Source organism: Sitophilus oryzae, unplaced genomic scaffold (assembly GCF_002938485.1).
Source record: "Sitophilus oryzae breed Bouriz unplaced genomic scaffold, Soryzae_2.0 scaffold_1396_pilon_pilon, whole genome shotgun sequence".
Taxonomy (NCBI): Eukaryota; Metazoa; Arthropoda; class Insecta; order Coleoptera; family Curculionidae; genus Sitophilus; species Sitophilus oryzae.
Window position 1 is genome coordinate 727,839 of NW_022146055.1, and position 14,616 is coordinate 742,454.

Genomic DNA, 14,616 nt, shown 5'->3' on the forward strand with positions numbered 1-14,616 from the left:
GTATTTATTTACGTTTTGCCCCATCGTAGTTGCCATTCATTCAGAATAGTGGATTTTAAATGTTCGATAGTAGGATGGTTTAACTACCTTAATATCAACTACTTCTAGACAAGAATGGTGTGCAGTATTATCTTCTTTTTCACTCCCAGCTATTCCAACATGGCTTGAAACGTGAAATAATATAATTTTATAGCCCTTCCAGATGCTCATGTCTTCCTTGTAGTTCACCCAATAGAATCGTTCTCGCAGCTTCCTCTCAAGTTGGTAGTTGCTATTCATTCAGAATAGTGGATTTTAAATATATTTGGTAGTCGGATGGTTTAACTATCGTAACAATAACTACTTTTAATAATTCTTTTTCTCAATTCTTTGCACTATAATTTGCATCCAACGTATTGTAATATTTTCCTTTGAATTTCGTTTCCTATTGTCCCATGGCTTGAGACGTAATGTTATAGCCCTTCCAGATCCTCATGTATATGTCCCTTTTCCTTGTAGTCCACCCAATTGAACCTTTCTCTTAGCTTCCTCTCAAGTTGGTAGTTGCCATTCATTAAGAATAGTGGATTTTAAACATGTTTCGTACTCGGATGATCGGTTAACTACTGTAACATCATAAATAAATTGTATACCAACACATAATGGCCAAACTTCAACAGACTTTAATATTCATAAACCTCATCAGAAGAAAATATTTTTTGATCCAAAGTTTTTTTTTGTTATTAGAATAAATTACCTGCAATTTGTTAATTCATTACAACATTGAATAAAAGATGCAAAGTGTTTATACATACTATAATAGATAAATCTTCATTTAAAATTATGTGATAGATCTGCTTGCTTGTAGGATCTAGACTCATAAACTCAATAATTTCTTTTATTGATATAACCAATAAAGTGGTAATGATGAAATTTTGTTTTTGATTTGAGCAGTAGGGTCCATTATTTCCATTATTTGATGCTGTTATTGCTCTACAAAATGTTGATCTTTATCAAGGGATGTTTATGTGTATAATATTATTATTTATGTGTATAATAATACTGTATGATCGAAAAAACACGGCGTCCAGTGGGCTTGGAAATGAACATCTCGATGACATTCTCCATATCATTTTACATATAAAATGACAGCAATCTTCATTTCATAGGCATCGCTGACGCCGTTTTTTATTCGATCGATCAAATTGTACTTACGTGTGTAATATTCATTTAATGGTTCCTGTTTTAGTTGCTGGTGTTCATATTTTGGTTTTTTATTGTGTTGTTGCTCTACAAAATGTTAATATTTATGTGTATAACATTACTCTTTCTGTGTATAATAATATACTTATGTGTATAATATTCATTTAATGGTGCCCTTCTTGCTTGTTGCTGTTGTTGCAATTGGTGAATTTAAATTAACCTGAGTCAGTAGGTAGGAGCTTCATTCTTTAAAATGAAACTGCCATACCTTATCTGTAGATTTCAAAGCAATATCTAAATGCTTTTGACCATCACTGTAATCTAAGTCTTGTCTGAAAATCAATACCTAATATTATCCTGATGATTTTGATTTTTGATAGATTATTAAAATACAGCACTTACAGTTAAAAACTTTTTTTATTTAGGTTGTAACTTTATAAAAAGGATTGTAAAAATATACTTTGTAACATGTATGTCAATAATCTTACAAAAAATGTTTACTACATTTTTGATTGACTCTAATTTTTACATATAATACAAATAATACAATACTGAATTATAGTATGTATTTTACATACCGTAGGCTTTGCCTTTGCTCTTTATTTTTCCATCAGATATTCAATCAACTTCGCACCACACACACTTTAACCATTGTTAAATAATAAATAAAGCACAAAATATTGATAAACAATAATTATTTTATATTCAAAAACTCTGTCTAAAAAAGAAAAACAAAACTTTTTTTGGGTAATGTTTGGTTATAGTAGTAGTAGTAGTTTGCGAAGAGGAAATTAATCTCTCTTTATTGGTTTGGGTCCTTTTCGTCCCATTAGCCAGCTCATTATTTAGAATGTTTGGTTATATTTATTTTTATTCTCTTATCTATGGTTCTTCTCTTCTTCTTCTTTTTTTATGATGGCTCTGCTACAAGGCAACCGCCAGCTCAATTTGGGAGTGACCAAGATGTTGACTGGCTCTAAACCATATCAAGGCCACTGATTCTTATCTGAGTAAAATGTATAATGGGTAAATTTTAATATAACTAACTTCTATGAAGGTAACCTGTGACCTGTGACTGTAAAATGTTATTATTATTATTTATTAAATATATAAATGACGCGCTGAAAGGAAGATTATATCACACACAAAGGCACATAGGATAGAGGTCACACAAACAGACTGCATTCGGAAACTGAAACAAAAAGAAAATAAAAAATAGAAAGTTGAGCATTATAATTTAATTCTATTAATGTTAAAAAATATCATAATAGTTTCTATTAATTTTTCACTTGGCTTAGACAAAACTGTAAATATTGATAGTGGAGTAGGAAAATTCATTTCAATAAATTTTTGATATAAATCCAAATTAAACAAAAAATTTATAGGACATTCTAAAAAGATCTGATTTAGGTCTTCAACAGAGCCACACTCACAGAATGGATCTTCCTTCACTTTAATTTTATATAAATGGTTTTTTTTTTAAGCAATGGCCTGTACGCATTCTAATTAACGTTGAATATGTCTTCTATCTATATACTGGAAATTTTTAGACCATTGTTTATCTGGGAAGATTGTTTGTATATTAAAATACACATGCTTTTTTCCTTCCATACGAGATTTCCAATTTTCTTTATAATTACACAAAATATCAGTTTTAATTGAATTAAAAATATCTATCGAATCCATCTCCATAGATTTCGGAATATTTAAATCTTTTCCAATATTAGCCAACAAATCTGCCTCTGTATTTCCCAAGATATTGGAATGACCTGGAATCCAGGCAATCCTGATGTCAAAACCATTAGAACTTGCTAAACAAATTAAACGTTTGGTTCTTAAGGTCCAATAATCAGCAGATGCTTTAAAGAGATTTTTACTAATTTTTTGAATTGAACTTTTGGAATCTGAAAAGATAATAACACTACGCAAGTTCTTTTTAATAGCAAACTTTACTGCATCATGAATAGCTATGGATTCTGCCTTACAAATACTTAAAGAACCAGTTAGTCGCGAAAAAAATTTAAAATTTATATAAGGAATATATATTCCAAATCCTGTTCTTTTATCTTTTTAGATGCATCTGTAAAATAAAAATATGAGAATTTTAAAACGTTCAGACACTGACAAAAATTGTTCCTTAATAGAAAAAATCATGTTTATTAATTTGACAATCAACTAATTTAATAGAATCATTCAAAATATTAAAACTAACTTCATAACACGGAAAATTTTGACTAACATAAAGATTATCAATATAAGGCAGAAAGTCATGTAAAGCTGAGACCACATAAGGTACATTATTACTATTAATATAAATTGGATTAACAGTTTTTCTAATATTGTAAATTAAATTTATTAATGGATTATTTTGTAAAGTTAACAATTTAGACAGAAATTTGCCTACAAGTATTTTTTCTTCTAATTCTAAATCAATCATAGAAGATTCTCCCAACAACGCTAATCTAGGAGTAGATTTCATACAACCTAGACAAATACGTAAACCCTCAAAAAATACTACATCTAGTTTATTTAAATTTTTTTGACTAGTTGGTTTAATAAAAATTGTTGCAAATTCCAAATGAGATCTCACCAGAGCAGAAAAAATAATTAAAAGGGTACAAGGATCAGCTCCCCACCACACTCTACAAACAGCCCTTAAAACATTTAAGGCTTTTTTAGCCTTATTAGTAATATTTTCAATATGCAAATCCCACTTTAAATGTTTTTGAAAAATAACGCCCAAATACTTCACATTATGTTTATATGGAATAATGTGATTTCCAAGTTGAATCAATGGTGGCTGATCTCTCCGTTTGCCCTTAGTGAACCATACTGCCTCACATTTTTCCAAAGATAAAGAAAGATCTCTATTAATAAGAAAATCATTTACAAGCTCCAAAGCATTATTAATTTTTTCAGACATCTCAAGTATATTTGAACCCTTAACAAAAATTACCAAATCGTCCGCATAACCAATAATCTTTACATTTAAATAATTTTTAAAAAGTTCTGAAATATAAATATTAAAAAGAATAGTACTTAATGGAGAACCTTGCGGAATACCTTTAGTTGCTAAAACCGGACCTAAGAAGGAACCATCAGATTTTCTGGAAAATAACAATCTATTTTTCAAAAGTATAAAAATTAAATTAGATAATTCTACTGGAATTTGTAAATTAATAAGCAAATTATAGAGTTTGTATATGTTAACATTATCATATGCAGATTTTATATCTAAGAAAACAGCAATAACTGAATTTGACGAATTAAAGGCATCAAAAATAAAAGTAGATAAATAAGCAATATTATCATATATTCCCCTACCCTTACGAAAACCTACCTGTTCATTTGTAAACACAATTTTATTCTCCAAAAACCAATCTAAACGATTTTTAATCATAATTTCTAAAATTTTGCCACCACATGAAGATAATACAATAGGTCTATAACTCTCTGGCAAAGTAGGATTTTTGTTTTGTTTTAAGATATTAATAATATTATATTTCTTCCACGAATCCGGTAACACACCTTCAAATAAACATTTGTTATATATTTTAAGAAGATAATTTTTAGCAATCAATGGTAAATTTTTATACATGGAATAAGAAATATCATCCATGCCAGGTGCAGAAAATTTTTTATCCTGAACAGCATAGTTAAATTCCTGACTAGTGAATGGAGGAATGTTACTATTTATATATGTTGGCGACAGTGTAAAATTCGGATCTATGTATATACTAGACATATTATATAAAATTTGTTGTTTTAAATCATCTGAAATGTTATAACTATTAGAATTGCTGTTATTATTAGAAAATTTTTTAATTTTTTCCCAAACGTATGAAATGCTAGATTCCCTATTTAATGTTTCACAAAAAGATTGAAATTTTTGTTTTTTCTTTGATCTTAATTTTTTTCTCGTAACTGCAATACATCTTTTAGCATTGATAAAATTAGTCAAAGTTGGAACATTATTGAAAACATTAATTGCTCTTTTTCTGTCTTGAACCCACTGAAAACATTCTTCATCCCACCATGGGTTTCCAATTTTATGATAAGAACCACATTTTTTCAAAGGAATGGCATCATCAGCAGCTCTATTCATAATAAAAGACAAATCATTATAATCTAAAATAGTACTATCTTTCTCGATTAACTGCACAGCTATTTTATGTTGATAAAGATGCCAATCAGCTTTACTACAATTTCGTACACAATAACTATTTACAAAAGCTTTTTTTAAATATAAATTGTTTGATAAATTTAATTGTAAAATTGTAGGATAATGATCGCTATTTCCACAATCACTAATAACTTTCCAGTTAGAATTTATAGCTAATGCGCTACTGACAATTGTTAAATCAACTGCACTCAAACTGGAATTCGGATTTTGCACAAGAGTTCTAGAACCATCATTTAAAATCACCATATCATTTTCTATAATAAAATTTACAAGCCTTATTCCGCCCCTATTAATAGGAGATTCATCCCATAATGGATGATGGGAATTAAAATCTCCCATAATAATAATTTTATTTAAATCTAAACCATCTAAAAGTTGTTTAAACAGATCTTCCGAAACATTTTTATCTGAATTAATATAAATATTAATTAATATTAAATCAGCAATTTTAATAATAATAAATTGAGCAACTTCTGAATTAAATTTTTTTAAATTAGAAAAAATAATATTCTTTTTGACGCAAATTGCCACTCCACCATATCCATCTTCCCTATCCTGACGAATTATATTATATGATGATAAAACAAAATTTTGATTGGATTTTAGCCATGTTTCATTTAGAAAAATTATATCTGGAGACTCTTCATTTGCTAATAAGATTAAATTAGCACGATTTGAATTAACACTACGAATATTCCATTGTAAAATTTTTATATCTGATGTAGACTTCATATTGTCATTAATCTAAATTATAAATACAATATATAATTATAAATAATATGTATAATATTTGTATATGTACCATATATGTACTAATATAAATGTAATCTTTAAATATGTGTTAAAATAAATAAAATAACATTAAAAACCTATATCTTGTTCAAAATCTAAACTTGAAAATAATAAATTCTTAATCTTGCTTTTATTTTCTCTTGACGTATTCATAATAAAATTAATGCAATTATGTAACTCATCATTTTGATGAAATTCAAATGTCTGAATGGCACTACCAGGCTCAGTTTTAGAATTATGTGAATTAGAAGAGGTATTAGAAGAGGTAGACGGTAAATTTGAAAAATCTTGCTTTTGCGGTCTTGAATTTGGAAAAAATAGACAATCATCTCTAGCTTTTTTATCCACTCCCTTATGAACTATCCTTTTCTTGGCTGAATTTTCAGATATAACCTGTTGAAAGGACCTTTTTACACTATTTTGGAAATACTGTGTTCTTCTTTCAGAAGGTTTAATAATATTATCAATTTTCTTTGGTATATCTTCCCCATTATGTTTTTTAATTAATTCTGGAAAGTTATTGTTGTTCAAAAAAAATTCTCCATTTGAAATATAAGATTTCTTACATGTTTCACTGGCATCATAAAAAGTTAAATTTTCAAGGGCCATTAATTCTTTAATATTTTTTTGTCTAGAATATTCAGGACACTTTTTTGAAGATGACTTGTGGTCATTCTTACAGTAAAAACATTGTGTAACACAAGAAAATTTAACTTCCCCATCTTGTAAATGATTCTCCTCCTCTCCGCAATTAAAACATCTTTCTTTACCTTTACAATTGTTCTTAGTATGGCCAAAACGAAGACAGCGATAACACTGAGTTACAGGAGGAATATATACATTAACTGGACGTTCTAATCTATATAAATTTATCGATCTAGGCAGTATAATTCCTTTAAAAGTAAACAAAACAGTTCCAGTTGGTTCATATATAACAACATTATTTTTAAATACTTTTCTATTTAATCTCTTTACTTGTAAAATTTCAATTCCATTATTAGCTTTACAAAATTTCAAAATTTCTTCTTCGGTCAAGTCCGCATCGATTTGTCTTACAATTCCTTTGCAGGTAACAAAATTATATGGTATAAATATTTTATACCCTTTCTCAATTAATGTTTTATTTTTTAAAAAATTATTTGCTGATTGAAAATTAATAAATTCAACAGAGATTCTATTTAGACCTTTATTATTAATTCTCTTTATATCAGTCAAATTTAAATTAAAAATTTCTCTAGCTATTTTTATGTTATTAAACTTTCCAATGTTATAGCCAACATTAACCGTCGATTCCAAATAAACTACGAAAGGACCATTATCATTTTAGAATAAAAAAATTGTTTTTTCATTTTAAATTTTGACTGCGTTGAACCCAAACTAATTTCATCCACCATATCAACAGTATCAATATTAACATTTTGAACGCCATCCAGGGGTATCCGCTTCCCCTAGCCTTACTCATATTTAAAAAAGAAAATTCAAGTACTAATGAATGTATTATATACAAAAAATAAAAATATATAACAATATGAACAAATCAAAAAATTCAATTAACCTAACAAAAAAAAATAATGCTCAACTTACCACAGGAAGGCCTAAGGTAAAGGTGCAAAATAATTAAAGCTTTCAGCGTTTTCTCGGCAAAAAAACTCTTAAAGATTTCACAAATATCAGAGCTGGGTCACCAAACAAAGCTGAAATAAATGTCCAAAAAACCGCAGTCCTAACAGCACTAAAATTAACTAAAAAATTAATATTTTTTTCAGACAGAAAATGACAATGTCACAAGCACCGAAAAAAATTGAAGTTGTTATCTATGGTTACTTTTCATTTTTTAGATTCATGCGTTTTTAGCGCCACTGCGGTCATTTGGCGAACCCTTATTCTTCCCATTTTGTGACCACTTTTTCAATAAAAGTCCCGTAAGTGTTGTTTCTCCTTACCTCTACACTCCATATTGTGACCATTCTTCCAAACAGTGATGTGGCACATATTTTTCTTAACATAGCCGCTTGAAGCGATATTTATATTTTTGATAAATGTTTTTACTACGCCTATGGTGTATCCGGTGGTATTATACTAATTAATTACAAAAAAAGGAATTAAAATATTAACAAAATGTACAAAACTAGATTCTCCGTCTAGCACATATCAAGTACATATAATATGAGAAAAATAATTATCAAATTCAATAAAAAAACGCTAAAAAGGTGGAGTTGACTGTTTATTTCCTTATAAAATGTAACTCCTGGCTCTTTCTTATCATTGTGCCTTTTGCACTTGAAAGCTGAACAAATTACCATTGTAATAGAGTTTATACAAAGTTCACTAACATAGCAAACTATTAAAAATCGCTAAAATTGTCGCTGATGACCAGCTGATGGCTCATTCGTTGCGTCCGAAGAAATGGCGTCTAAGGTCACAAATTCTGCTGCACTCCGTATATGGGCGTTATATGTCTTTGTATTCTTTAGTCATTGATTTAAATGAATTGTGTTGTGATACACTAAGTTTAAAAATGTTTACTAGTAGATTTTGCAGTCGAACATTGTTCTTTCTAGAACCTCTTTTATTGCAAAGTGGGTACAACATAGCTTAATAGCTGTTGCAAAAAAACTTATTGCAACCTTATTAGAATATTTTGAACGGGAAAGCGGTAGTAATGGCCCTTAAGTGCTGTTAAGAAGGTGAGTTTTGTTGATGTAAATAATAACTGTTTATACATGGTACAAAGAAAACAAGGTATAATCGATAGCGGCTCTAATTTCGTTCAGTTCGCGCATACCACCTTTGACGTCATACGCCATACAAAATAATATCCATATTGTTCAATTGCCACTAATAAAAAAAGACCTAAAATAGGGAAGAATTAGGACATAACCCTAAAAGTTATGTCAAATCATTGAGCGTCACATTTGAAAAGTTATGACACATTTATTATGTGTCATCCGTGTCATCTGTTTGATAATTTGAAATTGGCGCGCGGAGCTTGCCGACCTGTTTATCACATGTGCCGTTTATCACCTGTGACATAATGGACCAACCTGCGCAATATCATACCTTGTTTTCTTTGTACCATGCTGTTTATATATTTATAATTAATTTATTTTTGTTTCCTAAAATATTTTAATTAAAGGAAAATATGTAAAAGAGGGCAATGCTGTGACTAAAGGTTTAGTTGGTATCATGTATTATACACAGGGTCGATAATATGAATGGAAACGGTCGATTATTGGATAAAATATACGAGTTACCGCAAAAAATTAAATATAAAAGTTATAGGATTTTTAAATGTATATTACCGAGCAGTATATTTATCTTACGGTCTTTTCTATCCACGGTCTTTTATAAACCCCCTGTATATTATTGAAATATTTCAATTCTGCATTCAATTCTAAGCAAAAATATAAATACACACAATGTACCTCAAACCAACCATTTCCGAGTTATTTACTTTTCAAAATATCACTTAAACAATTCGATTAAATTAATGTTAATTCGATGTGTTCGGTTCCATTTAACGATGCCATTCTGCGGAAACTGCGATACTTAATAATATTTGACATTAGTTTCCAAGTTAGCATTTATGGATGTATGTATAAAATGAGATTATATCAAGTCTGGAAAATACAAAATGTTTGTTTTACATTACAAAACCAAAACGTGATATCTCGGAAAAGGTTGGATTTAGGTATGTATGTACATTATGTGTATTACAATTTTTGCTTAAAATTGTAGGAAGAATTAAAATTACCCAATAAAATATAGGGTAATTAGGCTCCAAAAGCTTAAAAAGTAAAGTTAAAAGCTTAAAAAGTAAAGTTAGTTAAAAAAATGAATTTTTAAGGTGCCACGACTTTATGACCGACCTTGTATACTAAAATTTATTACAAGATGTTAAGCATTTAAAGACCCTATAACTTTTGTATTTAAATTTTTGCAGGACCTCGTATACTTTGCCCAATAATCGACCGTTTCCATACATATCAGCAATATTTACTTCATAAAATGGACTTTAAAGGTCTCAGTTTCATGGTATTAGTTTTTCCTCTATGATCGTAAAATGTTCATATATCTTACTCAACTGCCTCGTCGTTCCTTTTCACTCACCCTTCCTCTACTCCCACTTTCTCCAATTCATCTGCATCCTCTCCCGCCATTAGTTAACAGCGTGACATGTAACCCGTGTGTCGCCTGTCAATAGATGGCATTGCGGTGAACAGCGCCATCTGTATAGTGATTTATAGGCTGTATGATCGAGGGTGCAAGTAGGGGAGACGCAGCTTCAAAAAAGGTCAGGGATTTTGTGGATAGTGGAGTAAAATTAAATTACGCATTTGACATCAAATTTACATCCGCCAAAAAAAGTTCATGGCTTTAAAATTCCATTTTACTTTCAAAAAATAATGTACTCTTAAAATTTACAGGGTGATTCACGACGATGATACGTTACACGTTTATAGAGAACCGAGAAATATTTTAGGTAAATGGAGCAGGTGCCTTTCTCTAAAAATCCAAATTTTCAAAAAAATGCTATCACCAGTTCTATATAAACGTCTAACGTGCCATCGCTTTGAATCACCCTATATAAACATATAGAGTGGCTTAAATGTGCTGTTTTTACAAGAAAACCTATTTCTTAAACCCCTGTTTCTGAACGGTTAAAAAATATACGCACGTATGTCGCCGGATTGTCTACAAGAGGAAAACTTTTTTATTATTGACATTTTCAAAAAATTCATTCTTCATCAAAAATGTTGCTTGTTCTAAAAATGCTATTTCCGTTTATACTTTTCCAAATTTCCATACCGTTTTCGAGAAAATTAAAAAAAAAATGAATATATGATATGGTTGTCCTAAAAATCAAAAGTCGTTTCTATGGTAATATCATTTCGATTCCATTCTTTGATAGATGGTTATTATTAATTTTGATTAACGTAATATTTTTGCTGTTATTAAAGTATTACATTTTCCGATAACTATAATCACCATTTCCGTAGCATTGAACTAAATAAATTTTCTGCTTCTTTAACATTTTTAAGCCAGCAAAAAAATATGACATAAATTAAAATTCTATAGTAATCGCAAAACAATTTCCGATGCACGTGATCAACTTTGAGTGACCAGCGATGGCGACAGCGCTGCCAGATTGTGATGGATTTATGAGATGAATCTTAATTTAAAATTGACAAACAACATATTTATTATATCATTTTTTAAAGAGTTTTACGTTTTATTTTTAATTTAATAACTAATTAAATTAATTTAATACATATTGGCAAAAACTAGTCCATTATGAAGATTATTATAAGCGTTATTATGGTTATTTATTTAGTGATGTACATCTTACAACGCCATACGTGGTAATAACAAGATGGGGTGCGGGGGTAGTGAAGCGATACATATAGCCTAGCTAACCCAAAAGTCAACCTCACCTTCACGCGGTGCACCCTGTTTACACAAACGAGGCTCTGACGTCCGAGTATAGGCGGTATAACTTTATACAATCCTCAGACCTACCATCTTTCTGGGGAGAGGAGTAGTAAACTACTCCTAGCCGGCCGAGAAAGTGGCACAAGGGAACTATTGTCGCGGTCCTCACTGTGCCATAGTCATCCGGTGCTACAGTTGCATCCCAAAACTGTGCGGCAGCGTAACTGTTACAGTTAAATCTTTTCACGCAGCTAACACACATCAATGATGGAACATTCGAGTGGGACAAAATCATCATACGGAGGTAAAATACCCCCTCAATCGGATCTCCGGGAGGGGGTGCCTACTCGAGCGTATCATCAGAGAAACAAAAAACATCAATATTTCACGTTTGCGGCGTGGAACGTCCGCACTCTACTGGACAAGATAAACTCAAATCGACCAGAGAGAAGAACAGCACTGGTCTCTCAGGAACTCAACCGACTAAATATAGATGTTGCCGCTTTTAGCGAAACCCGCTTCGCGGATGAGGGTAGTCTAACTGAGGAGCATTAGACCTTCTTTTGGAAAGGTTACCCCGCAACACACACAGGAGAATTCATGGCGTAGGCATTGCAATCTAAAACGAAATCGCCACCAAATTAACAGAAGTACCTATTGGTGTCTCCGAACGTCTTATGACCCTAAGGTACCCCATATCAGACAAATCTTACGTCAACATCATTAGTGCCTACGCTCCCACCCTAGACGCTAAAATTGAGGATAAGGATAAATTTTACCAAGCCCTACAAAATGCTCTCCGACGAATTCCAAAGCACGAACGAATCATTTTGCTAGGTGACCTTAATGCTCGTGTCGGTAGACAACACGAAATATGGCCTGACGTATTGGGAAAACATGGAATAGGAAACGTAAATAGCAATGGTGAACGCTTATTAACAAAATGCACAGAGTATAATCTATGCATCACCAATACGTGGTTCATGTTGAAGGACAAGTTTAAAGGTACCTGGAAACATTCCAGATCAGGTCACTGGCATCAATTGGACCACCTAATCGTTCGAAGAACGCATCTAAAAGATGTCAAACTCACAAAAGCCAGAATAGATGCCGAATGCAGCACTGACCACCGTCTTTTAATTTCAAAAATGAAAATCCAGTTAAAACCCAAACATCGACACTGTAAAAAGCAAAACAATATGACCAGATTGAACGTACGGGGTTTAGAGACAAAAAATACCGCCGTCGCCCTCCGGGGAGCCGTCAAAGAATCACTTTCACCGATAACTTCAATCTCAATCTTGGAAGCTGAACAAGGCTGGACACAATTAAGGGATGCGATTCATAAAACTAGCGAAGCAGTACTGGGAAAGTCCAACAAAAAGAAATAACCAGATTGATTTAACGAAAATCAACCTCGTATACAGACCTTCTTGGAATAAAGCACAGAGCACATCAAGCAGTCACTGCAAATCCACACAATCCAAGGCTGGTAAACAACTTTAAAGCAGCCAACAACACGCTTCGAAGAAATCTGCGCCAAGTAAAGGATGATTGGTGGTCACAAAAGGCTAATCAGATTCAAGAGTACGCCACGCATCACGATTATGGTAAATTCTTTGAGGCTGTTAAAGATGTATACGGCCCAACCAAGAAGGCAAGCTGCCCAATCATGGCACTAAATGGCGAACTTCTAAAAGAGGAAGAGCAAATTAGAAACCGCTGGAAAGGGCATTACAGCCATATCCTTAACCAAGAAAACAACCCCAATATAGATGCACTAAACACAATACCTCAGTATAACAGCCTCGATGTATTAGATACCTCATTAACAGAACAGGAAATAATGGCATCCATAAAAGAGCTTAAAAACAACAAATCAGCTGGCTGTGACGCGATCCCGGCGGAAATCTATATATGTGCAAGTAAAGAACTTATTGGTCATCTTAAGGCTCTCTTCGATGTCACATTTTCCATCCACCAAGGAAATAGTAAAAGAGCAGCAGTCTAAACTTTATGTTGCATTCATCAAACAACAAATTTCTTACAGTGTGTAAAAGCCTCCATAACAACAACCAGTCAAGAGTATCACATCATGGACCACTGAGCGATCCCCTCCTGACTAATACAGAAGTTAGGCAGGGATGGCAGCGCTCATGGCAGGGTTCATGGCAGCGCTCTCCATTATAGTGGACAGCAAACTGCAGGAGAGAGGATTGGGCATTAGATACAGATATGACGGCGGTCTGTTCAACATAAAAAGACTGAGGGCAAAAACACGTACAAAATTCATCACAGAACTTCAATACGCTGATGACTGCGCTCTAGTTGCAAACACGTTACAACAATTACAAGAAATGTTGAACACATATACCTGGGCATACGAGGCTTTGGGCCTTAAGCTAAACATCGACAAAACCAAAATCATGTGCACTCCCCCGGAAGATCGTTACCCCGGTTAACAATGCTGTAAAAATCGGAGAGGAACTATTGGAATATGTAGCGGAATTTAATTACCTCGGCAGTTTGATTTCGGAAAAGGCCAATATCGACTCTGAAATTCAGCACAGGATTAGCAGCGCCTCAAGAGCATTCTGCAAATTAAAAAACAGGGTTTTCTACAATCATGACTTGAGTACAAAAACGAAACTGGCAGTGTACCGAGCAATTATAATCCCCACCATGTTATATGGGAGCGAAACCTGGGTGCCGTACCGCCGACACATAAAGGCATTAAACAAGTTGCAACAGAGACACCATAGACAACTCTTAAGAACTCAGTGGTTCCATTATATCTCAAACGTATCGGTCCTTGAAAAAGCTAACTGCAAGAGTATTGAAGTCATGGTTACAAAATCCGGCTTAAGATGGGTGGTCACGTATGCAGAATGCAAGAAAACCGCATACCAAAATCTCTGCTTTACGGTGAGCTTGTAGACGGTAAGAGGAGGCCGGGTGGACAATTCATAAGGTACAAGGACATTTTCCACGATAACGTAAAGGGGATTAACATGCAGAATCATTGG

At 32.2% G+C, this 14,616-nt stretch overlaps 1 long non-coding RNA gene across 1 annotated transcript; it reads right to left on the reverse strand.

Moving 5' to 3' along the window:
- Positions 1-602: 602 nt before the first annotated feature.
- Positions 603-1,316, reverse strand: LOC115876091. The gene is made up of 3 exons (XR_004049093.1): positions 1,195-1,316; positions 795-972; positions 603-736 (listed from the first exon to the last, which is right to left on the reverse strand). It is a non-coding gene; the product is annotated as an uncharacterized LOC115876091 (long non-coding RNA).
- Positions 1,317-14,616: the final 13,300 nt, after the last annotated feature.